This window comes from Pelodiscus sinensis, chromosome 20, assembly GCF_052426305.1.
Source record: "Pelodiscus sinensis isolate ZL-2025 chromosome 20, ASM5242630v1, whole genome shotgun sequence".
In the NCBI taxonomy this organism is placed as follows: Eukaryota; Metazoa; Chordata; order Testudines; family Trionychidae; genus Pelodiscus; species Pelodiscus sinensis.
The window spans coordinates 4,843,413-4,869,939 of record NC_143071.1 but is presented as its reverse complement, the minus strand read 5'-3'; the positions used below and the strand labels follow the sequence as shown (position 1 = coordinate 4,869,939).

The 26,527-nt window shown below is 47.8% G+C and overlaps 1 long non-coding RNA gene across 3 annotated transcripts in view; it reads right to left on the bottom strand.

Annotated features, from left to right (window-relative positions):
- Positions 1-26,527, bottom strand: part of LOC112544943 (uncharacterized) — a 197,569-nt gene that overhangs the window by 142,521 nt on the left and 28,521 nt on the right. The window contains exons 2-4 of one of the 3 annotated variants that reach the window (XR_012896923.2): positions 20,953-21,048; positions 18,705-18,877; positions 1,222-3,764 (exon numbers count right to left, since the gene is read on the bottom strand). This is a non-coding gene — a long non-coding RNA (uncharacterized LOC112544943). Of the gene's footprint in view, positions 1-1,221; positions 3,765-14,978; positions 16,496-18,704; positions 18,878-20,952; positions 21,049-26,527 lie in introns of those variants that run through there. The other 2 variants (XR_012896922.2, XR_012896921.2) reach the window with 2 other exon arrangements.

Genomic DNA, 26,527 nt, shown 5'->3' with positions numbered 1-26,527 from the left:
CTGATCTGCAAACACCAGCTCCCCCACCTTCCCTTCTGGGTTTATTAATATAAGAACGGCCATACTGGATCAAACAAAACTTCACCAAGCCCAGTATTCTGTCTTCTGCCAGTAGCCAATGCCAGGTGCCCCAGAGGGAATAAACAGAGCAGGAAATCATCAAATGATCCATCCCCTGTTGCCCATTCCCAGCTTCTGACAGAGGCTAGGGACACCGTTCCTATCCATCATGACCAATAACGATGGATGGACCTGTCCTCTATGAATTTATCTAGCTCCTCCTTTACCCTTTTATAGTTTTGGCTTTCATAGCATCCACTGGCAGGGAGTTCCACAGGTTGACTGTTGTGCAAATTATGTCCTTTCGCTTGTTTTAAACCTACTAATTCATTTTATTTGGTGATCCCTAGTTCTAGCATTATGGAAAGGAGTAACTAACACTTCCTTAGTTACTTTTTCCACACCAGTCATGGTTGACATAAAGCCTTTGCATAGGGCCATAAATGCACATTCAGTTTGCAGGGGGCCTTATTCTTGTGCATTGCAGAGTGGCTGCTTGTGAAATGCTGAGCATTCCCAGTTCCTACCATTCCGCTAATAAACAAAGCCTCTGGCCATTGGCCCCAGAGACGAGTAGCAAAGGAACCAGTAAAGCTACATCCATACAGTCAGCTGGTACCCACAAATTTCTGTCTCTCATCCACCCCCTGCCAAGGACTGCAGTATTACAATGGGTCAGAATGTTTCCATCAAAACGTGGCTTTTCAAGCTTAATGGAAATTTCCAGCTTGGTTTAATTTGTTTCTCTTTCTGGCTGAGAAACCAAAATATTTTTTCTTCCTTTTTTTTTTAAACCAAAAACAATTTACAAAACTTGCAGCATTTTTTGCTTCGTAAGAACGCCGCTTAGAAGCTTCTGGAAGATATTTTTACAAAAGCGGGATCGCCTATGAAGAGGGGGAACCCTCGACCCAGACACTGAGGTGAGATGCAGGCATCAGAAAGGAGGGCTTATATGGAGTGCATCATTTTAAAACTCCCCCTCTTTTTGCAGGTGTCTGCGCTATCAAGGGAGGGGTCAGACCACATCTTAACTGAGATCCAAACTCCACTGTGGTCTTGCTCCAGTGACTTCACTTTCCTCATCCTACCGCCCTTTGCAGCGGTCATGAAACTCCATAAATGGATTTAAAAGTAGCCATCCTTCTGTCACGTTACTAGATTTTAAGGGGAGCAGCCAGAAGCCCATGGGGGGGTGTTTGCCCCAAAAGTGTGTACAAAGGGGGCTATGTGAGGTGTCAAACAGAAGCTTATGTTCTACTGATTCTGCATAGGCTACTCATGCCATTGTATAATGTTTGTATGTGGAGTTATACACATGTACTCTGTATGGATGCTGGAAAATTCTCTGTCCTAGGCTGAGCAATAAGCAAGGAATGCTCAGCCAATGGCTATGCTATTAGGACATAGGATGTACACCAGAGACTTTTAAGCCAGCAGTTATAACATCTTTGCTAAGAGCCTGCATTGAGAACTGGGTGATTCGATGCATGTAATGTATTCTCCTTTAACAGCCTTACTCTCATGCTTTACTTCCTTTTAGTAATAAAGCTTTTGATTGTAGATTCTAAAGGACTGGCCCAGCGTGATCTTGTGGGTAAGATCCAGAGTGTAAATTGACCTGGAACTGTGGCTGGTTTCTTGGGACCGGGAAGAACCCGTTCGGGGTAGGTGAGATTGGGTTCTATAACCCCTCACCTGTGTGCAGGCCTGGGACTGATTGGGGCACAGGGAGAACTGGGGTGTCAGAGGGGTTTTGCTCATGAGGCTTCTAGCTGACCAGGCTGGCAGCTGAAATGCTCTGTGTGACCGGTCTGTGGCCTATTTGGCAAGGGCCTCCAGTCAGGGGTGTAAGGAGACCCTAGATTGAGCAATTCGCCCTAAGGGGATGCCCTCAGCTGTGCCCAGACCTGGCCCGGTCCATCACACCTTCTGCAAAAAACAAAACAAAAAAACCTTCCAAACCAAACTACAAAGAGAAACAGAAGAGCTGTGATTCATTTGCAAATGTATTACAATCAAATTAGGACTGAATAAGGATTTAGATTGGTTCTCTCACTACAAAGGCAATTTTCCCTCTCCTGGTATTCACACCTCCCCATCAGCGGCTGGGTGTGAGCCATACCTATCCTGACAGAATTAACACTGGACCTACACTTGATAAGTAAATCCTTCTTCTGTCATACTAGTACTTGTATCCCTGCCTCTATAATTTCCACCCCAATGTATCTGATAAAGTGGGTTTTACCCACGAAAGCTTATGCCCAAATAATTCTGTTAGTCTGTAAGGTGCTATCAAACTCCTTGCTGTTCTTGCAGATACAGACAAACCCGGTCATCCTGCTGAGACATGCTGCAGAGACACTTTTAAATTTAGCAGTTTGCTGTCACATCTTATCCTGCAAAAAGCTTCGTTGCTTCCTAAATGTACATGCAACAAGCATGTTTTCTTTACAAGGGGAAATATTAACCGCTCTTTCTCTGCCAGCACTCTTGTACTTCCTTTCTCTCACCCCCTTTTGAAGAAGACAAGCCATTATTTATCTTACAAAAAAAAAAAAAAAAAAGGATAGAACAGGTGAGCCAAGCAGGTGAAACTTCTGGGGAGCAACCTGAGCGTGACATTTACAAGCAGGGAGCGAGACAAATGCAGCTGTTGGGCTAGAGGCAAGGGGAGTTGTAGAACCCGGGTAATGCTGCTCAGACAAGTGGATTAGTGCTGAGGCCCCTAACGAGTCTATTTTGTGCTACGTAACGAAATGGACCAGGCCATTGAGACCGGGGGAGGCCAGAAGCTGAACTCCGCTGGCAGACTGGAGTCACTCCAAGGATTAACTGGTGTAAACCAGAATCTGGCCCTTTTGCTCACTTTCCGATCTGCGGGCAAGGGGTTAGAAAGCAGCAGTAGATGAATTTCGGGGGGGTGCGGCACTTGTTCACCAAATAGCTCGAGTGCAGGTAACCAGGCTTGCCAACAGGGTGGGCACAGGAGGCTGTTGCCCCAGGACCCAGTGGTTCCTGGCCACTTGCCTACTGCTACTGCGGCCGTGGCTGGAGCCCTGGGTCCTTTAAAGTGCCACCAGAGCACTGTGTTGTGGGCGTGTTGTGAGGCACGGAGGGCTGGCTGTCCCACCTCACTCCTCCCACCCAAGACCCCGCCCCTTCTGGGAGCACAGGCCCCGCCCCACCTTGCCCAGGGGCCTATGGAAGCTGTCGACTCCCCTGCCTATCACACAGATATAAGCTGTGTTGATTCTCTTTCCATTGCCTGGTGCAGTAAAGGATAATAGCCTAGTGTTGCTATCAGCTGAGGGAGTTCCTCCTTCAGCTCTGCAGCAAAGGCCAGTCCTTACTGAACTGAAGTGCCTAGGTCCAAAGCCCTGGTAATGGCCTGTCCTTAGGGGATCCGGAGTGTGAGACCCCAGCTGGAAATCTTACAGATGCCTGCTTTTCCGCACAATTCCTTGCAGCTCCCATGGCTACTCAGGTTGGAAACGTGACTCACACAGTCTCTCTCTCTCTCGGCCTTTCCAAGTCTCTGCTTCTGGTCCCAGCCAGGGCGAGAGAAGAGGGCAGTAACAATGAAAGCGGCTTTTCAAAATAAAGACACACGGAGTCGCCACGCTTCTCTTCGTCACGTTTCACGCTGCGTTGCAAACCCATGCGAGTGAGTCCTCCCCTGGGGCTGGTCCCCAAGCTCCTGCCTACGAGACAAAAGATGGAGCTGCAGCTTTTCTCCGGGGGGCCCCTCCGGATTGCTCTGCGTTACAGAGCAGCCTCATTGCACAGCCCGGCCCAGGCCAGCTCGGCATGTTCTGACAAACGCAAAGTGACAGGCATGTCAGCCGGCTTGAGAGGCACCTTAATGAAGTTGTCCAGTAGGTGAGGCCTTTGTTAAAGGAGACGGGCTACCTACGAGCAGCTGGGGCAGCTGCTCAGGGAGCGTTTCCCAAACGGGTACTGCAGCCGCTGGGATTTCAGACGAGGAGCTCCCTTGTGTTCCCGGCTGGGATGCTTCAGTGAGGGGTAACCCCCTCCCATGACCTCTGGCAGAGGCAGCCCTGGCCTGCATGGCAGGGGAGAGTGGGGAACGGTTTGGGAGTCAATCACCGTGCCAGAGTCCGCTTGAGTGGCCCCGAAATGCCAGCTTTCCCCAGCACGACGATGGTCCTGTGCCCAGCAAAAGTAACAGCTAATGAACCATTCAAGGGAGGTGGGGGGTAAGGCCTGGGACAATCCGCTTGACGCCCAAACCGTTCCCAGCCTCCCCCCCCCCCCGCCAAGCAGGCGGGGTCTGCCTGTGCCAGAGGCGATGGAAGGGGTGAGGCCCTGGGCAACCCCCCTGCCGCAGGCCACGCCCTTCCCTTGCCCCACTCTACCCTTCCCCCAAACCCCAATCCTGCTCCCCCGCCAACCCTCCTCAACCCCTCTCCTGAGCAATGTGGCTTGAGGGGTTACGGGGGCCTGCCATAGGGGCAGCAGGAATTGACTCCCACCCCCCTCCACTCACCACAAGGACAGGGGACGCCAGAGAGGCCTGCCGCCTGCTCTCCTTGCCCCACTGCTGTCCCAGCCTGCTGTGCCTCGCTTCTCCACAGGCGTCAGGAACTCGAATGCCCTGAAGCAGGGTGCTCGGCTTCCTGCCCTCAAGGAGAAGCTGCATGCAGCGCGGCGGGAGATCTCATTTCCTTTTTCAGGACCTGATTCAGGAAAGCACTTAAGCACATTCTTAAATCCGACCCAATTCAAGAGAGCATTTACATGCTTAACTGTAACCATTTGCCGGAGTCCCCATTGTCCCCAATGGGACGTAACCCCCTGTCCACGTGCTTCATGAGATGGCTCCCCTGTTCTGCATTGGGACCTAATTGCACTTTGGTTGTTACATGTCAACTATGAAATACAAGGATGTGCAGCGCAGCCTCGTACAAGTTTTGATGAAATCCAGAACTGTTGGCATTGTGTAACCACCACCATAATGTTAGCATTGCATCGATGCCAATGTGAATTTCAGTCCATCCACGTAGGGACTGTGTACGTGCTGGTGGATGACAACTATATTAAAATGACGTCAGATCCATTAAAACTCCTGATGTGCTGCGAGCAAGGCGACCTTGCTTACCTTTAGAAGGAAACCACCAGCACATCTGGCCTTTGATGCATCTCAGATATGCGAACCTGTTAGATTGAAGACAAGGTGGAATAAACCCAGTATTTAACTCTGTTAATTACCAGTAAAGTGCTCATGAGTAACACCATATCATTAGGGTGTGGTAGGGTTTTGAGGACAGACTCCTATTCGCATGACCTCCATGAGAAACGCTCTCTCCTGGATGAATTTTGACATAAGAAATCGTAGCTCTAGTTACGCTTTTCCTGTCCAGATGCCCCCAAAGAATCTCCTCCCGCTCCCGTGTGGCTAATTCTACAGAATGGAATGTTTGGGTTATTTTCTCCCAGCTCCAGCCAATCAGCATTCAGAACCCTCATCCAAAGGGCGTGGCTACAGCAATTGGGGCGTGGCCAACATGATAGACATGGATAGATGGCATCATGCCTAAAAAATTAAGAACAACGCTATCCCGAACAAAGAGAGCGCTGGTAAAAAGGGTCAGAAGGGAACAGAGGAGCCTTCACAGGAAACATGAGCGCCACCGGGGCTCTGTCTAGACTGCATCCCTTTTCCATAAAAGGGATGCAAATTAGACACATCCCAATTGCAAATGAAGCGGGGATTTAAATCCCCCCCGCTTCATTTGTATAAACATGGCTGCCGCTTTTTTCCGGCTCGGAAATTTGCCGGAAAAAAGCACCAGTCTAGACGCGGATCTTTTGGAAAATAAAGCCTTTTCCGAAAGATCCCTTATTCCTCTTAAAATAAGGAATAAGGGATCTTTCGGAAAAGGTTTTATTTTCCGAAAGATCCGCGTCTAGACAAAGCTCCGAGCCGGAAAAAAGCGGCAGCCATGTTTATGCAAATGAAGCGGGGGGGATTTAAATCCCCGCTTCATTTGCAATTGCGATGTGTCTAATTTGCATCCCTTTTACAGAAAAGGGATGCAGTCTAGACACAGCCCGTATGTTCTCTTAAGTTCTTGCTCCTATTAAAAGAAGGGGCTGCATTTCTAAGGAAGGTGTTTCAAAAAGTACAGGTTGAACCTCCCTAGTCTGGTCAGACAACATATCCAGTCTGGTATGATTTGAGTGAGCCGGATGTCCTCTTGTCATGGGTGTGGCAAAATTTTCTGTGGTCCCATAAAGTTTGTTTACAGCTACCAGTCCTGGCTCTCAGTGTGCTGTGCTATTATTTAACTCTAATTGACCCCCCATTGTCTTCTAAGAGCCCCCCAAGCAGTGGAAGAGTTGCTAATGCTGCCAGACAACATTGACCTCCCATGGTTTGGCTCTGCACCGGTCAGACCCCAAGGGAAGAAGTTCTACCTGTAGCAGTTTAATTCCTATGGGAAATTGAATTTGAAGTTTGAAATTAGAACTTGAATGTTTGAAGGTAGAAGTTGTCGAAAATCTTGGAAACTTGGGTTTTTTCCTCCACAGGATGAAGAGAAGCAAGTAAAAACATTGAGAGCAGTTTCTCCTTATGACATGAAACACTTAAAAACATTTCAAAATATTGGTATTTTTTCATCAAAAAAAATAAAGTTCTACAGAAAATTTCAAACAAAATGAACAATTTGCATTTCTTACTCGATTTCACATGCACAACACTTCCCCTCCTCTCCCCCCCCTCCCGTCAGCGCTACGGGGAAGACATTTACCGTGCAGAATGAGAGGCAAGCCCTCCACAACAGCAAGGACACATGCCCAGGGGAGTTTCAGAGATACTGTCATAATTGCAAGCTGTCACATCCTGCCCCGTGAAAAGGATGGAATCCATAACGTCCCCTTGGACTCTGATGTCTTAAAAGGTGATAAGCCTACAAAGGAACCAAGCTGCTAGATAATGGTAAAAGGAAAGGAAATGAAAGGGAAAAAAAGTCCAGAATGGGGGAAGCCCAGGGCTGCTGCTGGAGGCAGGAGGAAACAGACAGTTGAGCTAGGACCCAGTGATTTAAAACAGCCTGAGGGCTCCAGGCCACTGTCCCTGCTGCTGCAGTGGTAACCAGAGATGTGGGCCCTTTAAATCACTGCCAGAGCTCTACACTGTGCAATTTGGGTGGTGCTGAAGGCTGGCTGGGGCAGGTATAACACATTCCAGGAAGCACTGAGGGCTGGCTATCCCAAGGCCCCGCCCCTTCTGCCTGAGGCCCCGCCCCTTTTGGGGGTCCCAAAGCCAAGGCCCCCTTAAAGCCAACAAAGTCTGTCCCCAGCCCTGGGGAAGCCTATGGGACATGTGTAAAGGGACAAGAGAAGAATGTGTTTCCGAGATCGCAGCAGAGGTAAAACCGTGCAGCTCGAAATCTACACAGTGCAGAGCTTTTTGCTAGACCAGCGCCTTTCACTCAAAGTTTGCGATCCTGAACCGTACACTCCCAAGCGAAGCTGGTGCACACCTCCTGTTAGCCTCATTAATAACCACCTCTGGCTGCAGAGGCCTCTTTCACCTTTGTAAACTCTCTCAGCATTGACAGGTTTTTGTCAGAAAGCGTGAAGGAAAATGACGAAGGAACCTTTGGTTCCCACCTGGCTGCTTTCGTCTCCTGGAATCACAGTTCTGCGGTGCAGGTATTTCAGTTCTTACAGTGCTGCGGAACAGGATGGGACAGGTCACCGGGGAGTCGGATTACAGACTTTTACCTTTGTAACTTTTCTTCTCAGCACGTAGACTGGAGAACTGACACCGAGGCAAGGGGGCAGGGAAGGGACAGGGCTGGGCAGGGGTGGTGGGGAAACCTCAGGTATTTCAAAAGATTTGCAAAGTCATCAGAAAAATCTCACCCTCCTCGCACATAAACCAAAGAACTGGGGGGGGGGGGAGGGAGTTAAATTAAAGTGCAAAGCAGATATGAAATTTTTTTTCCAGGACACAAGGATAGCAAGGAGGTGAACGCAGAAGTAATTTGCACCATAGTTTATTCTGGGAATCTCCAAAGACATATGTAATTAATTCCCTTCCTATTTATACCTATAAGTCCCCATCCTGTTCTCCAGTCATTCACAGAGAAGTTAAAACTCACCTGGCGTACACCACAATGAAAAGTTTCATTGTATATTAGACCTGCACCAAGACTCTTACATTACCTGCAAAGGAGTCAGACCTTCAGTTATATCCAATACAGTCCACAGTCTACCTCCTCCCCAAACACTCTGGCTACGTCTACACTGCGGTGCTATTTCGGGATACCGGTGGTATCTCGAAATAGCTATCCAGCATCTTAACAGTGCACCCGTTATTTCAAAAGATAACGGGCTTGTTATTCCGACGATCTGTAAACCTTGTTCCACGAGGAGTATGGGACATTTCAGAATAGCGGGTTATTTTGAAATTTGGCATAAATTATGAAATAAGCTATTTTGAAATCGACAAGTTGCGTAGCTTACTATAGACGCCCCCTCAGAGAGCCGCGAGAGACAAGAACCAGGAGTTACAAACTCTCGTGGCCATAGATAATGAGTGGATTTTTTAAAGGCACTTTTAGGTTATCTGATCTGACCTTTTGTATGACACAGGCAGAATTTCATCCAGTTAATCCTGTTTTGAGCCCAAGAACGTGTGTCTAGCTAACGCGTCTCTTCCAGAAAGGTACAATTTCTTGATCTGAAGACTTGAAGAGATGAAGAATTCACTACTTCTCTGGGCACGTTGTTCCAGGGGTTACTCACACTATTACAGGGTGGCTGACAGACTTGTCAGGCCCCTGGGCAAGATGGGGAGGGGCAGCTGCATGCCCCTGGAAGGGGCGGGTGGTGGAACTAGGCTGCCCCAGTCGGCCCTTCGGTGCCACCTACAGCATACCATTCGGGGCTCAGGTGGTGATTTCAATGGCTCAGAGTTCCTGCTGCCACTACTGCTGATGGTCTTTTTAAATGGCCAAGCCCCGGGGCACCTCCCCGTTAAAAACATGTGCCTTATTTTGACTTTGTTTGACTGTGACTCCCCAGCCACTGGCTCTCATTAATTAGTTTATGTTTGAAAAGTTGCTCCTTCACTTGAGCCTTTCAGATGAAGCTAGCACTAGATGGGCTATCTATCTATCTATAGATGAAGTATTATAAAAACAGTGGCTGGCTTTGAGCACAACATTCCTACCCGTAAGAAATCAAGTTCTTGAGATTGTGATTTTAACAGGCCGGGCCATGTGGAATTACTTTACAATCAAATTAACTTTTCATCATGAAACTCTAGTCCAAGCCAAACCGACCTGAACTCTTAGTATTTGCATTGCCTCGGTGCCTGGCGAGCTTTTAACGTGTTTATTCAAACATCCCGGTGAGAGGTAGGGAATCACAATTTTGCAAACGGGAAACTGAGGGACAGAGAGGCCATGTGACCTGACTGAGGTCACACAGGAAATGCCCCTCGGCCATGTATAGTGGCCAAACTGGACAGTCTCTACGAGAAAGAATTAATAGACGCAAATCAGAGATCCAAAAAGGCAACACACATAAACCTGCTGGGGAACATTTTCACTTGCCCGGGCACTCGTTAATGGATCTCAAAGTCACTGTATTACTTCAAAGCAATTTCAAAAGCTAGCTCAACTGGGAAGCGACAGAACATAATTTCATTGACAAGTTTGATACATACAACAGAAGTCTAAACAAAGACATTGGCTGGATGGCCCACTACGTTCCACATCCTAATGACAAAAAAACCCAATCAAAGGGTACATAGAGTGGGTACTAAGTACTGTTATCAGCTTCATTTAGCATGGATTCTCTAATTGACAATTTCTTTCTCCTTTTTTTCCTTCTCTCCCCCATCCTCTCTCTGTGCTATTTATTTGAAAACTGGACACCTTAAATCCATTCATCTGAAGAAGTGGGTTGTGCCCAGGAAAGCTCATGATACCACGGCTACCTCTCTATTACCAATCTACATTTTTTGTTAGTCTCTATGGTGCTGCAAGACTATTCGTTGTTTTTTAAAGTGTAGTCCCACACAGGAAGTCGGCAGTAGAGCAGGGAGCTGAAACTGAGCTTCCTTTGTCCTAGAATAATTCCCAAATCTTTAAAGCCTCCTTCCTCTATTAACCTCTTGGTTGGGCTCACAAACATGACACCAAGATTTCAAACAAATTGAAAAACCGTAACGACCAGGGAAGTTATAATTAGTGAAGAGTTTTTAGCCACATAGTTCAATTTTCATTTTTTGTTCACAAACTCTCTGCTAATACAGAGATTTTTACCAATTGGCTTCTTTTTCAAAGTTCCTTGATTCCTCCACGGTATGTCAGCCTACAGGCTGCTTACAAGCTAACCACCGCAATTAGGCATTTGACTATGCACCGTTCATAATGATTGGGCACCCAGGTCACATAGGATGTTTCCGATCCCTGAATGGAGAGTGAAATTTATCAATGGAGGGAAAGGGAAAATAGCCAATTATTTTCGGGGATGCTGCATGAAAATATCCAGCATTGAAAGCTTTTTCACCTAAGTGTTTGCACAACTTTCAGATTCCAGGAACAATTTTGGAAACAGCACCCTTGCAGTGGGTAGCAACATTTTCAGAAAGCACGTACCATGGGGCACTAACACAGCTGAATTCAGGCTCTTTATATGAAAGAAAGTTTGCAAAGGCTTCTGGACAACATCGGCCCCACTCTATTAACACCATCATCTTTTCTAGTGCCATGTGCTCACTTAAGGGCAACAAATTCTTCCGCATAAGGAGTTGTACACCCACATCTTGAATACTGTGTACAGATGTGGTTGCCTCATCTCAAAAAAGATATCTACGCAGAGGAAAAAGTTCAGAAAAGGGCAACAAAAATGACGGGGGGGTTGGAACAGGTGCCATATGAAGAGACATTAAAAAAAACTGGGACTTTTCAGCTTAGAAAAGAGGAGAATTATGGGGGATATGATAGAGGTCTACAAAATCATAACTGGTGTGGAGACACTGAATAAGGAAAAGTTATTTACTTGTTCCCATAACATAAGAACTAGGAAAATCTACTTGTTTTCTTAGTCTATAAAGTGCTACCAGACCATTTGTTGTTTTTTAAGTTTATCCTGTACAGACTAACTCGGCTACCCCCTGAAGCTTAAAAACAACAACAACTAGTCTAGTAGCACCTTAAAGACTAACAAAACATGTAGGCTGTGTCTACACTGCACCCCTTTTCCAGAAAAGAGATGCAGATTAGACCAGTCGGAATTGCAAATCCGCGGGGGATTTAAATATCCCCCACGGCATTTGCATTTACATGGCTGCCGCTTTTTTCCAGCTTGGGGATAAGCCGGAGAAAAGCGCCAGTCTAGACGTGATTCTCCGGAAAATAAACCCTTTTCCGGAGGATCTTTTATTCCTACTTGAACAGGGTTCAAAAAAGAGCTAAATACATTCATGGAGGATAAGTCCCTAGCCTCTGTTTATCAGAAATTGGGAATGGGTGGGATCATTTGATGGTTCTTGTTCTGTTCACTCCCTTTGGGGCACCTGACAGTGGCCATTGTCAGAACACAGGACAGTGGGCTAGATGGAATTCTGGTCTGACCCAGTCTGGCCATTCTTACGAGTTGATTAGCACACATGTCCACAGGGAATTCCCCCTGGCACCCAGTGCAGCAACGTGCAATTGATCAGGTAAGTGATGAGACACTTTTGGCTTCAAGCACCGACACTGCCGGAAGAAGGACACTGTGGCTCCTAGGTCTAGCCCTACTCTTTACCCGGCCAGACCTACACTGGAGAAATATGGTGTGATGTTTCTGACAACGCCCAGAGTCGCTGCATGGAGTGGATCGTTCCGCCACCGATGAAGAGTGGAAGATTTTGGTGGTTTACCTTAAGCTGTATCTTTACGGTCACACATAAAGCAACAGCCCAATGTGGTGAATGACAAGATGTTGAACGGCCTCTGGCAGATCTTACGTGGGCGACAGGTGTGAGGTTCTCAGCAAAGTGAAATAACCCTGTTGTTTAACTCTTTTAATCAGCAGCAGGGCGCTGTTGATGAGTAATGTTCGAGCACCGAGGGCGCGTCTAGCTTTTCACCGCTGTGCCCTCTTCGTAGGGGCGAGAAAGCCGCAGAGGGGAGCTTGCCCATTCTCTCTCAGACTCAACTCTGCAGATGCCGAATTTCTAAGCCCTTCCTAATGCATGAGTCAGGGTTCCGTTTTTCAAAACAAACTCCAGAAGGTGGCTTAAATCAGAGCCCCATTCAGGGAAATGCTTTCAATTCCGATCCATCTCAACCTGGCCAACACCCATTGGCCTCCTGGGACAGAATAATAAGGGATTGTCAATAAGGGATTATAAACATACACATGGGAATTAGGAGTGTGGGAAGTGCTGTAGCAGCCCTGGGCTCCTGGCTGCCGCTCCATGCACCAGGTTGGCCCCGTATGCTGCCGCTGGCCCCGTATGCTGGTTCTTGGCTTCCATCAGGCTCTGCCGCCAACGCCGCAAACTGGGGTCCCGGTTAAAGCTCCACATGCCAGGGAGCAGCAGAGCTCCTGGTGCAGGGTGGCAGCCGAGAATCCAGTGCCCACGATCCCAGCTGCTGGCCCCACATGTTGGGGTTTTGCTGTCGGTGTCAGCTGAGGTTGGGGGGGAGGGGGGACACAGAGCGCAGCACCCCCACTTTGAAAAATGTTCCTGCGCCACTGGTTATACGCAGGAAAAGACAAGCATACTGAACATCACTTTGATAAGAAAGGCTCAACTCAATGGGACAACCTCTTAACAGCCATAAGTTGCCATGTCTAACTTGTTCAGGTGAGTGGTGCAGATTATTGTCTGTAAATCCTTCCTTTTGCCGAGAGACATTTGAAAAGAGGGCAAGTCGCAAACGACACTGGCTGGGAATCGCTGTTCCCAATGAGACAGGCACCATCATTTCACAGCTGGTTTCTCACCGCACACGAACAAAAAAAGCCAGAAACAACAAATCTGGAATGAAAACAATGGTTTACACAGAAGCCCAGGGCTGGCAGATTGCTGCCTCAAGCTTTCGTTAGCGGTATCCCAGCAAAGCCTCTACAATCCAGGACACATTAGCAAACCAAACAGGGAACTCACCGTATCACCAGGACAGCACAAACACGGATGAAGCCCTTAACACAGAACCCCACCAACTTTTGGACTAGAGCTCCCTGAAGGCTGAGCGTTTGGGTGGCCACCCAGGATAGATTCAGATGCCGACCAGCTGACTAACAGAGTGCCCACACCATGTGTTTCTAATGGTGGTGCACATCCACACATGCATTGGTGCACATAACAAAATTTATTCCACATGTGGATGGAAAAATTAGTGGGGATATTGGACCTATGCCTCTCCAGGCACAGGCATCCAGAGAGATATATGTTGGCAGATGAATTCCAGCTTCCCCTAGTAAAAGGTAATTCAAGGCCTTCCATATCTCCTTGGGTTTTTGCTTATAATGGTTTAAAAGATAAGTCACCTGCAACACCTTGCATCATGATTCGTTTGGGCAGTGGACACTGTGACATCTCACAAAGAAAACTTAGCTATGATCACCCACCAAGGTAACACTTATGAGATGCGCTGAGGCTGGCGCCCCCACAGAATGGACTGACGAGCCTCTCCACAGAACTGTATTAGCCAGGAATCGCCCTCGCCAGTATGCTGGCTTTGTAGCAGCCTGCATGGAACATGGAGCATCGGTTGCTGGAGACACCACAACGTCAGACCTCAAAGAACACTACTCTGTGGCGAAAGGAGGCATTAGCGCCCCTTCCCCATGGCCGTTCGATCCATGAGCTTCCTATGGGGACTCCCAGCAAGGTGGATTGAGTGCCACGGAGATTCCGCCACCAGGCAAACAGTTGAGACCACCAACTCATTTCCTCCAAACACCATCCAACGTTAGCAACGTTCAAGCTCTACCAAAATGGGGTGACTTAAAAATGCCCAGACTGGGCCAGGTTTTCAAGGGAGCTCCCCAAGCTTTAGAAAACGTGGCCACAACTGGGAGCTGGACTCTGAGAAAAACTCTAGCCGAAAAGTTTCATTTCTTATGCCCACTCGCTGGCTAACCAGGCCTGAAGGAGGTTTGTTCTTTATTATAGGGATGTTTCATTTCCATTAATTGACTAATCGAAGTGTCGATAAGGGCGCCTTTGCCTTTGAAGCGTAGCAACAGCCCCATGGCTGCAGGGAGCATGGGGCTAGCAAGGGTGTGACGGGGTGGAGCAACCCCGCCACCCCCCACTAGTGCAAGACAAAGAGGGGGGGTAGAAAATGGCACCGGGACCCAAACCGCCCCAGGCGCGCAACAGGACAGCGGGGTAACGCGGCATCAGCAGGCGCCAGAACAGGGTGCCTGCGTCACGAGCGCGCCCGAGCCGGCCGCTGACGTCACGGGCGCGCCCGGGTGCGTCAGAGGGGAGGGCGACCCGGAAGGGCTGGGTTTAAAAGCCACCGTTGAGTTAGCCAGGGGTTGGTGGTCGGGTGGCAAGCAGGAAGAGAAGAGGGGAGAGCACGCTCCCGACCATGACTGAGGGCAGAGTGACCAAGGCCCAGGGCGGGCCGTGAAACCCGAGAGCAGGCGCGTTTGGGGGAATCTCCCCGTCTGCTACCGCTGAGAGCCTCGCGCTTGGCGTCAGGGCCCTGGGCTGGGGTCCGGAGAGAGGGTGGGCCTGGACCCCCACTCCGCCCGGAAGGCGGTATCTACAGTCACACTAGCTGCCCTACGGGGTGACTTGTGACAAAGGGACTCAAACAGTCCCCCGCTGGCCCCGTGCTCCCAGCGGCATTTCAAAGCGGCAGCACCGCATGGAGACTGGGGTCAGCTGGGAACTCTGAGTCCCCAGCTGACCCCGGGCTCCATGTGGATCTGCCACTTTGAAGTACCCCTACCTCTTCCCCTCTTCCCACCTTGCTGCCTCTTTTTGATAGAGGCAGCAAGGGGGGGGAAGCAACTAGTCAACTAATGTGTTGACCAGTCATTCACATCCCTACTTTATTATATGGTAATCGTGAGATTTCAACCTATCCTAAGAGTCTAAGATTAACTCTTTCACAAATGAACTAAAATTCCTCATCTCTCTAGTTTATACACAAGCTGCTATGTCAAAGAACTGTTCAGCCGGCCGGATCTCCTCCCAATAAAGCCATTTCCTTACCCCGCTTCTGTTTAACTATTCCATACAGTTGGCCAAAACCTTTTGTTGGAAAAACAGTTTTGATTTGTGGCCTCAAATGTTCATTTCCTTCAGAACTTGCCATTTTTTCAATGGAAACTATTTTTTTTTAGTTATATATTTCAATTGTTCATCATAACCAACAAATTCTCACAGCAAACGACCATAAACGTGCACGTGCACACACAAAATTCAAATTTCTCAGCAAAAAATAAAGTGACCATTTTGGACTTTCTCTGGGATTCAGCCAAGGATATCAGATCCAAGATCATCGGAAAGCTCCAAGAACCAATGCAAGTAGCATTTTCCAACCCTAACAAGGGAAAGAAAAGTTTTTTATTGACGTATCAATTTGTTGTATAAACTGCTATTACCTCAGCAGCATTGTAGCACACTGGCATGAAACAGCTTTGGACGGTTTTGGCTAAATATGAGCTATTAATCTCAGCAGCAGTTTATGGCTTTGGGCACCACAAAGCAGCAGAGCTTATCCCTAAATTAGACCAGATTTGCAAGCTCATTCATCTCTGGCATTTTGAAACTAAATGGATAATTAGACAAGACCAGACCGAGGGGAGGGAGAAAGTAGGAAGGGTGAAACCACCATGTGTTGACTAGAGATGGTCTTCAACCAGAACATCAGATCCAGAAATGCCCCCTCAGCTTTCCAAAGTGTGGCTCCTGAGCTGTTGTTTGTGGCCAACCAGCTGTTCCAGGTTTGAACACTTGTGAATTTGGAGGAAGATTACGTGCTGCACCACATCCCAGCTCATGATCTAGCATTGTTGATGGCCACAATACTTTGCAAGCTTGTCAGGGCAGGGCATGCTTTTCACCATGAGTTTGTTCAGTGGCTTGCACCATGGGGCCCTCAGCCTTGATTGCCGGTACTACTGCAACACAAGCAATAATAAATAGCCAAGGAAGTTGCACTCCATGAAGATGGCAGCCAACTCTTGAAAACAGCAAGATGAGACTTCATAGGACATTTGTAGAAGTGCTCATTGGTGGCCAGAGATGGGACCAGGTCTGCTCGATTCATGGAATCCCTATCTCGTGTCTAGATTACGTAGGTGAATCCTGCGCAAGATCACAGCAGAGGTTTAAATGAGGAACCGCCGGGTCCAAAGGTGGGAACTGAACCAGGTGAGTCAGGAAGGAGCAAAGCAGGCGGGAGCTGTAGGCAGCTGTTCATCGTCTCATCTAAGAATGAGAACAAATCAAAGTGCAGGAAGGGGACAAAGTGAAGACCCAAAGTCAGTAATGTTCATAAGTCATCGTACTGACTCATGCTTCAAGATCGACTCATGGACCTTCAAGGGGGGGGAGGGTCACTGTTCTTCATTTTAGAGATGCAAAGATGAAAATTAAATGTTAGGCCCCAAATTCTTTCATTTAAAATAAACACGTGCACACACAAAAAAAATCAATCCAATCAGATTGGTAAAAAAAAAAACTGGATTGGTTTGTCCAAAACATGAGAGAATCGGTTGTATCGAAATCCCAGCTCCTTCTCAGAATGGCCACGCTCACTGGCACCATTTAGGTTAGGTCTGCACTGGGAAGGGATGGCAACAACAGTGCTGCCGACATGCAAAAGTCGCCAAAAGTGAAAACTGGTCAAACCAGGTTTTTTTGCCTCCCGTTGTTGACATTTCATGGCCACATCGCCAGCACCATGTTGACATTCCACAGTGCAGTGTTGTGGCAAAGCAGAGGTGATCCCTGGGTTTCTTGGGATTCCCTCCTAGCTCTGGGAGCTCTCCGGGCTGAGGAATGTCAAAGCAGCACGGCCGTCTCTTCAGCCCTTCCTCTGCAGCAGCTGTCTACCTGCCACTGTGTTCCCAGCCGAGCAGAACAGGAGCCTTTCTACAATTTGTTCTTTGTTCCCCAAGCAGAGCAGCTCACTCAGCTGTGAGATACTTCCTGGAGCTTTGAAAGAGGAGTGCATGTCTGCAGGGCAGCTGAGATCATAAAACACTGAGCACAGCCATCAGGGCAGGCATGTGGGATACTGGCGGAAGCCAGTTCTCTCAACAAAACAAACAACAAAGTCCACATTGGCTCTTTGTCAACAATAAAGGGAGGGGAAAAGAAAAGTGTCTCTCAAAACTGGAAGTTTTTTGTCCCAAAACCTGGGCGCTTTCCACAACAAATTCGCTCTCACTGTTTTGTCGTCAAAAGGCAGTTTTTGGTAACAAAACATACCAGTGTACACAAGGCCTTAGTCAGCCAGTTCTAATTACAACACCGCTTGATTAACTCAGCACCTGCCATTCCCCTGCAGAAAGGCACGCGAAACCACGTAGGTAGATGGATTACTGAAAATTAAGTGATGCTAATCCCAGGCAAGGACCTTTATTCCCGGGGAAAGTGACCGTCTCTTCCACATCACAACTCTTCCCAATCTCCTCTTAATAACATGCCCCTCCCCCCCGCGTGTTGAAAAGGTTAAAACCACTAAGTGATCTAATCCATGGCACCACTGACACGGAGCACTCAGAGCTGGACAAAAGAGGAAATATTCTTCTTTCATTTAGTGCTTTCATGAGGATCCCTCCTATTATTGTCACCTGAATGTGGCATAATGATGCAGTGCGTCCTTGGGTTCTTCCCGAGAGCCAAAGCAAGTGAGAAGGGAACGGGGGAACTTGAAGCATTGCTTTTGCAAAGACTGATTACCCTTTGGCACACTAATCCCAAAGGCTGGCTTGAGCTAAGAACTGATTATGCGAGGAACCAATAACCAAACGTGCACTGCTTTGTCAGCGCCTTCCTACTGAACCCTACATAAGAACATAAGAACGGCCATACTGGGTCAGACCAAAGATCCATCTAGCCCAGTATCCCATCTGCGGACAGTGGCCAGCACCAGGTGCCCCAGAGAGGGTGGACCGAAGACAATGATCAAGCGATTTGTCTCCTGCCATCCCTCTCCAGCCTCTGAAACCGAAAGACAGCGAGCATACTTGGACAGAGAAAAAGTCTCAGGGAGGCTTCCCTGGAAAATCTCATATTGTAGCTATCTCAGGATTTCCTGAAAGATGAAGACCTTTCTTTGAGTAGGTTACAATCGAATCAACTCATGTTTACTTGGTACCCAGCATCTTCAACCCAGTAAGTGTCTAGGGATGTAAACGGTTAACCAGTTAACCAGAAAGCCTCACTCTTAACGTGTGAGGCTTACCAGTTCTGGTTAACCAGCCTGTGCCCGTGGTGGGTCCGGCCTCCCCTGACGCCGCAGGTTACATCCTGACTCCCCAGGAGCAAGAGCCCACAGCGACACCTCCCTGGGAGGAGGGGCTAGCAGCCCTTGCCAGAAATGCCTGAAATGCAGCTACCTCTGCGGGGGAGCCACTGTGTGCCAGCAAAAGTAATAACATTTAGGAGACTCAGTGTAACCCACACATACCTAAATCAAACTCTGGAAGATCCATCGTGGCAGCAGCGATCTGCCTTTTAGTGTCGACAAGGCTGAAGCCTTTACGGTGCCCCAGTTGTGTTTTTGCCCACGAAAGCTTCTCTCCAAAGAAATCTGTTAGTCTTTACGGTGCTGCAGGACTCCTCAGTCGCTTGACGCTGAACCTAGAGGGGAAAAAAAAAAAAATCACACAACTACTTTATGGCACCTGGAACCTAAGCCAGGACTCAATGGTGGTGGTCTGGCAACATTTAAATTGGTTTCAGACGAGCAGCCGGCCGTTCTTAGCTGAGGTAGGTGCCTGGGATAATAAAGTTTATGAAATCAAGGCCACTGCAATCTTTTTCACGGGGCTTCTCTTCGGTCATTATAAACCCATTACTTGGAGTTAATTGCATAGTGTTCAAGACAGGCTTATGTAGATGTGGGAAACCATCTCACAAGAACCAAGTGCCTTTTGCCCTTCGGTCACTGACAGCTCAGCGTTTCCACACAGCAGCTCAGTGAGTTTCTTAGCTAACAGGGGAAGGCCCAGCAGCTGTGATGCAACACCTGTCGCTTGTGGGAAGGGAGGCACTTGCTTCTTAAAAACACCTCCCCAGACAGAGGAAGTGAGTTTGAATGGGGAAACCTCGGAGGGAGACGCTTCCATTGTCTCTTTTGCGGTTTAACCAACCATGGATGTCATCTGACTAGAAGATTTGCCCGGCATTGCTTGGGTCCTTAACGCAAATACGTTTTGTTCTGCTTCATTGAAATCGTTGCTCTGGGGTGGGGTCGGGGTGCAGGCTGCCTCAGGGAGAGAGGACAACCCCAGCCCTCTCTTACCACAGCAGCTTGGGGCCAGGTGAGAAGCGCCTCTCCGTGGCTGCTGCAGCTGCAGAGGGCACAGCTGGGGGAGAGGTGCATGTCCCAACCAGGGCGAAGAAATACACACAGACAAACAGAAAAACTCTCTGATATATATAGTAGAGAGCTGTCCCTTTCTTCACCCCTGCCAGGTCCCTAGTATTACAGCTATCCCGGCTGTCCTGGTCTCCATGGGTACATCTAGACTACAGCCAGTTCTGTCGACAAAGCAAGCTGCTTTTTTGACAGAGAGTCTAGATGCTCTCTTTTGGAAAAAGCACCGTCTGGATGCAATGGTGCCTTTTTCAACATAACTCTGTCAAAAAAAAGGCGTTATTTCTCGTAGAATGAGGTTTACCGCTGTCGACAAAACTGCTGCGTTCTGTCGACTTACTGTCGACAGAACTCGGCCGTAGTGTGTAGACAGGTATAGTTTTGTCAAGAAAAGTCCACTTTTGTCGACAAAACCCTGTAGTCTAGACACACCCCATCTCTAGCCTTTAGCTCCCCCCCTCCCCCATGGTCATTCTACAGCATAACTGTCCCTCTTACCAGACCGTTCCCTTTCCACTTTATGAGAAACAATCGAATTCCAGGCACAACCCATTGCCCTGGCACAACCAAAACCTGCCCTTGCTTTAAATTCTGATAAGAGGAAGCTGCATCCACATTTGGTGGTCCTGGCTCTTACTGTTTAGGAGGAGTTCTTGAACAAAAGGACTCACAGCTAGCTGGACGGACACACAGACAGAAGCACACCCTCTCTCAGATATATAGTAGAATAGATGTAGAACTACCCTGGCCAGATGCTCAGCTGCTGTAATAGGCATGAGTCCATTGACTTCAAGTGGAACTATCCACATTTATACCACATGAGGGTCTAGCCCTTTGTGTAACTTAGAAGGATAATTTAGATTTGACGACACGGGGGGGCTCACTTGAAGACTGCTTGTTCTGTGCATTCCCTCTGGGGCACCTGGCATTGGTCACTGTCAGAAGACAGGCTCCTGGGCTAGATGGACCTTTGGTATGGCCATATGTACTAGAGCAGTGTAGATCTTTCTTAAACTGTGTTCCGTAGCATGCATGCGAAGCAGTTGGAGGTGTGCCACGGAGAACAGAATTCAAAATGGCCACACTTAAAGGGGCAGGCAACCTTTTTTTTTTTTGCTCAATAACTTTTCCCAAAACCGTTTTTTCCTCAATAACTTCCCCCTGATCCTTCCCCTTTCCCCCTCCCCGACCTTTTTTTCCTTGGTGTTCCTCATAAAAAAAAATATTGTTTGGTGTTCTTTGGTCTTAAAAAGTTTAAGAAACACTGTACTAGAGTAACTTCAAACCCCAAAACCATGTAAGGGTAAAAGCCAAGTCAAGCGGCAACACCACATACCTGCCAAACAGCAGAGTCTCATTCACTGTAGTTGGATGCATGTGAGAGGCCAGGGCAAATCCTAATGAATGTGTTTTTCTGCTCTCTGCCTCAGGGCTGGAACAGGTAGAAACAGAAAGGAAAACCATTTCACAATGGGGAAAAAGAGAACTAGGGGCAGAGGGGGGAACCACTGAAAACCAGTGGGCAGGAAAAGCGACCCTGTAGTGAGGCAATAAAGGTGGTGAAAAAAGGGAGCAGAGGCAATCAGGTGTGCCCAGCAGGAGCAACCTTAACGACAGTTCTTGGAACACAGGAGTAGCTCCTTCTTTAATGGCAAATCAGCATAGCGCTATTCAGGTCAAGGCAGACCTACAGATTTTTATCAGCTAAGAATCCGGCCCACTAACTCGATGTTTTTTCCTCCATCTCATTTAAAGCCAGAAGAAATCACTGTGATCATTCATCTGAAATACCGCCCCCCCCCCCCCCCCATCAATTTCAGCCAGTGAATTTCTGTATATTGCTCACCACCATGTGCTGGAATGACAGCAGATTGTTTAGAAAGATGTCCAGCACTAATTAAAGGCTCCAAGAAAAGAAGACCCGACCACCAATGTTTTCTCTATTTTTCCAGCCATGTGCGGAATAAAAGTTTTTATTTTGTGCACCAGCGCATGTGCGGATGTGCACCGCCAGTAGAAACACACCCTGCCAGCAGTGGGCACTCTGCTAATCAGCTGGGTGGCATTTAAATCTGTCCTGGGTGGACGACCAAGCACTCAGCTTTATAGGGAACACTGCTGATCACATCCTGTGAGAAGCTCTTCCTCTGGTTAATAAACGTCATGGTTAAAAATTGGTGTTTCCAACTTGAACTTTGTTGAGTTCAACCTCCAGACACTGGATATTGTTAAGCCTTTGTCTGCTAGCCTAAAGATCCCTTTTGTATTGAAAAATCTCCAGACCTCAATCGTACCCAGAGCTAGGCAAGATGCAGCCCGGGGGCCAGATCTGGCCCACCTAACACTTTGATCCAGTCCGGGTGTGGCTAGAGCTGTGAGCCCTTTGCTGTGTTTTTAATTCAAAGCCTCCAGCCCCAGACAACTCTGATGGGGGAAGCTAATCCACAGCTCCCCCTTCCACCCAGGCCCGATCCCTTCTGGGAGTGGAACCAGCCCATGACCACCTACCAAAATTCATTAAGTGCCCCCCCCCCGAAAACATTATTGCCCACCCCTGCTCTAACCCCTCTAGCCATGAACTATGTTACATACCATTGGTACAATACTGAGTCTCTTTGCAATGTAACATTAGTAAGTGTGGGCTGCATGGCTTATGTTTTATCTTTTGGCCCACTAGGGACCCAGTCGTGCTACACTGCTCATTCAGGCATAGGTCCTTTTAAAGTCTTTAATGCCTAGCTGCATCAGCCACCATCCCATGTAGCAATCGCTGCCACAAAACTCATTACTTACCCCGGGTTACGCCTCACAGTGAAACCGAACTGCTACACTAAGTAAAGGCAAACCCCCATCTTCTGAATCCTATCCAGGCCTGCCCACAAGCTGGGGCAAAAAGGGGGAACTGCCCCAGGGCCCGGAGATTGAAAGGGGCCCAGCGCTTCTGTTACTATGGCAACAGTGCCCCAAACCCCTTTGATTGGTTGACAGAATGTAGGGACACCGCTCTGAGGCCTGAGGAGGGGTGCCATGGTGTGGGCAGTGCTAAGGGCTGACTGTCCTCTGGCCCACCCCTTCTGGAACACAGCCCCCGCCCCCGACACCTTGCTCCCTGGGGCCCACGGTGGCTGTCACCCCGCTGATCCTATCTATCCACCTTTCCATGTTATCCAAAGCTTGGTTCTGGCCTGAGTCGTGCAAACCAGATCTACAGCTGGTGAAAATCAGCAAGGCTCCATTGACGTCAGAAAAATGTCCCTTTACATAGCTGAGGATCTGGCCTAGTAATGAAGTAGTTGCCCTCTAATTAACTGAATCGTAAAATATTCTCCAATGGCCAGTCATCTGGTAATAGCCCCAGAGAGTCCGGTAGGTCTCACGTGCTACTTGGCACAACAGCCGGGTGAGGTTTTTGCTTTTGGAAATCCACCCTTCAAAATCACCAGAAGAGTTCACTGCTGTTGGCCTTATTTACTCACAAAACCACCGTGTGTGGCTACCCAACAGAGAAGTGAAACAATTTTCAAGAGACGTTTGTTGACCTTCCATACACTTTGTACAAGGTATAAGGCCAGTGTTTATTTACCCAGCAAAACAACAACATAGAAAGACGTTTTAGGATGAACCACGTGATTTACTTCTTAGAATCAAAGGTTGAGTTTAAGTCTCTTGCTTCCCATTTATTGAAACTAGCGTTTTACGATGAAAAACTGTTCAACAGCCTGCCTGGAAACAATTCTACTCATCCTTATAAATTCCTACTGCTGCCACAGAATATATTGTACATGGGCCCTTCTCAAGCACTTGTCAAGGAACCAAAGATGCTTAACTGATATCCTCCAAATTCCCGTGTGTCTGGAACGATTAAAATTGAAAAGTGAGTTTTATTGCACTCTGTTTCCCCGTCCCTTAAGAGTCAGTGATCTCACCATGAATTTGAAAGGCACAAGAAGACACTGTTTGGCTAATGCTTCGTTTCAGTTTGAAACATATTTGTATCATCAGGCATCTTCCAGAGAGCTATAAACTACAAAGCGCTTGGTTTGAGCAAGCAGACTGCTTTGCACCTAGACAAGAACGAACATGCCATTTCTATTTTGCAAATGGGCTTGTATTTTGGGAGTATCTCTTCGGATTATACTTTTATCTAATCCATCCAAGGTAATAATTTGACATATATAATCTTACTAGAAGATTTACCCAGCATTGCTTGGGTACTGAACTCAAGTTTTGTTTTTCTTCATTTAAAATTATTGTTCTGGGGTAAGGCTGGGGATGAGGGGTTCAGTATGCAGGAGCCCCAGGGAGAAAGGACAACCCCAGCCCTCTCTTACCACATCAGCGTGGGGCCAGGTGAGAAGCACCTGCCCATGGCTGCTGCAGCTAGGGGAGGGGTCCATGTCCCTCAGCCGGGGGACACAGACAAACAGATACACAAACAGAAATATATAGTAGACAGCTTTCCCTTTCTCCACCCTTGCCCCCAGTTGACCCAAACGGGTTATAGCTGTCCCAGTTCCCATCTCTGGCCCTTTGCTGCCCCCTGTGGTCATTCTGAAGTATAACGGCCTCTCCTGCCAGACCCCCTCCCTTTCCATTTTATGAGAAACAATTAAATTCCAAGCACATCCCACTGTCCTGGCACAACCAAACCCTGACCTTCCTTTAAGTTAGGATAAGAGGAAGCTGCCTACCAAATCTGGCAGTCCTCACTCTTACCACTTAGGAGGAGATCTTGAACAATAGATTCACAGATGGACGGACAGACACACATGTCTAAAATATATAGTAAGACATAGTGTTTCATTTTCAAAGTGCCATGCCAATATTAACATTGTATTGTTCACATCCCTCTTAGAAGGGCTGGGGTTTACTCATCCCTGTTTTGTAGAGAGGGAAATTGAGATATAGAGCGGATAAGAGACTTGCCCGGGGCCACAAAAGGATTAGCAGAGTAGAGATTGAAATCAGGAGGCTGCGACTTCCAGGGCTTTGCTCAATTCACTAGCCCGCTATTACCACCAATTACCATCGTTAAGATCTAGTAATTAAGGAGAAGGATTTTCTGAAGGATACAGAATTAAGAGCAGCTTCAGATGAAACACTAAGTATTATCCTTGAAATGAATGTTCCCACACATGCACTTCATATAATTAACAATTTAATGAGGTATTTCCAAATCGTCAAATAATATTGGATCATGAAGACACATTCACGGATCGAAGGTTGCATACTACATCCTATCTTCATATGTCTACCCTTTGCTACCATGCTGTGCTGTGTTTTTGACAGGTCCATTTGGCCATTCAAAGTGTCCTATTAAAATGAATGTATGATTCATGATCAAATGCAGGTGTTTGAAACATGTATTAGATAATCCTCACTAAGCAGAAGTTTAATAATTCTGGTTTATCAGGCAAAAAAAGGTGAGGAAGAGAAGGAAGATGGTCTTGAAGTGAGGGTACCACACTAAACTCGTTCTTGTCTCTGCCACAGTCTTCCTGTATGACCTCGGGCAAGTCACGTCATCTGAGTGACTCAGTTTCCAATCTGTAAAATGTAACTAAATAAAGACTATTTCTTCGGTCTTGTCCATTTAGAGCCAACAGACTCACCAGGACTCTGGGCAACGGGGGGTGGGGACTCAGGTGGAAGGGGCGGGGTCTGGACAGCCAGCTCTCAGCACCATCTGGAGCTCACAGTGCCTTCACCAGCAACCCTCAGCGCTTCTGGAATGTTCCATGCCGGGCTCCAGTGGCAATTTAAAGGGCCCGGGGCTCCATCCGCCGCTGTTGCCATAGTAACAATGGCCGGGAGGCCTGGGTCCTTTTGAGCAGTCCTCCTTCCCTCCCCGTCTGCTGTTGACGGGCCTGTTAGAATGTAAGCTTTTAGGAGCAGAGAGTGCCTCTTATCATGTGCATATATGCAAATCGTTCCACAGATGTCAGCGGGAGAGGAAGGCTTTCAACAATGGTTGAAACACAAATGAAATTCCTTCGTTTTTCACAGATATCCTTCCCTCGATTTTCAGAGCAGCCCTGCCTCTCGGATTAGACCTCAGGACATTAACACAAAAAGATCCAAGGCCCATGAAAGCCAACCGAAACACTCCCACTTACTTTTATACTGGGCCAATAGTTCACCTAAATAACGCTGATCCTGAATCCAGTTTGGGCATGCTGAATTTCATCTGGCTATAGCGATTCCTTGCCTGAAGTGCGACAACATGTTGGGAATCAAACTAAACCAGCACAAAATACAGGCTGGGGGGGTTTAAAAACACCGAGGCACAAAAGCCAATTAATCCAACTGAGGGGTTACCTGCCTCATAAGGTGGAGTCAGTAAAGGTTAAAAAAAAAAAAAAAAAAAACCAACAACAAGACAACAGTCCCCCGTGTGCACCCGAGTGCTTTGTCACGGCTTTTGCCTAAACGTTGTCACGGCAACGTGTACCTAAGTCTGTCCTTGCTCTGAACCGCAATCTCTGACTCGACAGAGAACACCTATTTGGAAGCCAAGGACAGGTAATCATCAGGGGAACAACAGCTCGTTTTGTTCAGGTTGAAACCTGAGATCACTTGCCCGGCTGCAGGAAGTCTTGAGAGCTCCCTGTAATTCCCCCCCGCCCCACCACCACCATTTTCCCCAAGGGGAAAAAAAAATAATGAAAAACCGCAAGGAGCCTGAGGGCTAGCTGATCTGGCACCACCTCGTCTGGATACTGATCCGCCCACCCCATGGCTGCTTGCCTGCTCGGGAGGAGGAAGAGATGGGCTTTAAAAACAACAGGGGTGGTGGAGGAAGAGGAGGGAAACGTCTCTTTAAAAAAGGACAATTTTCAGCTGTGTCTCGGGATGCCGTTAGTAACGAGCTCTTTCAGAAAAGGCGGAACCTTTCAGGGAGCAAGGCCCAA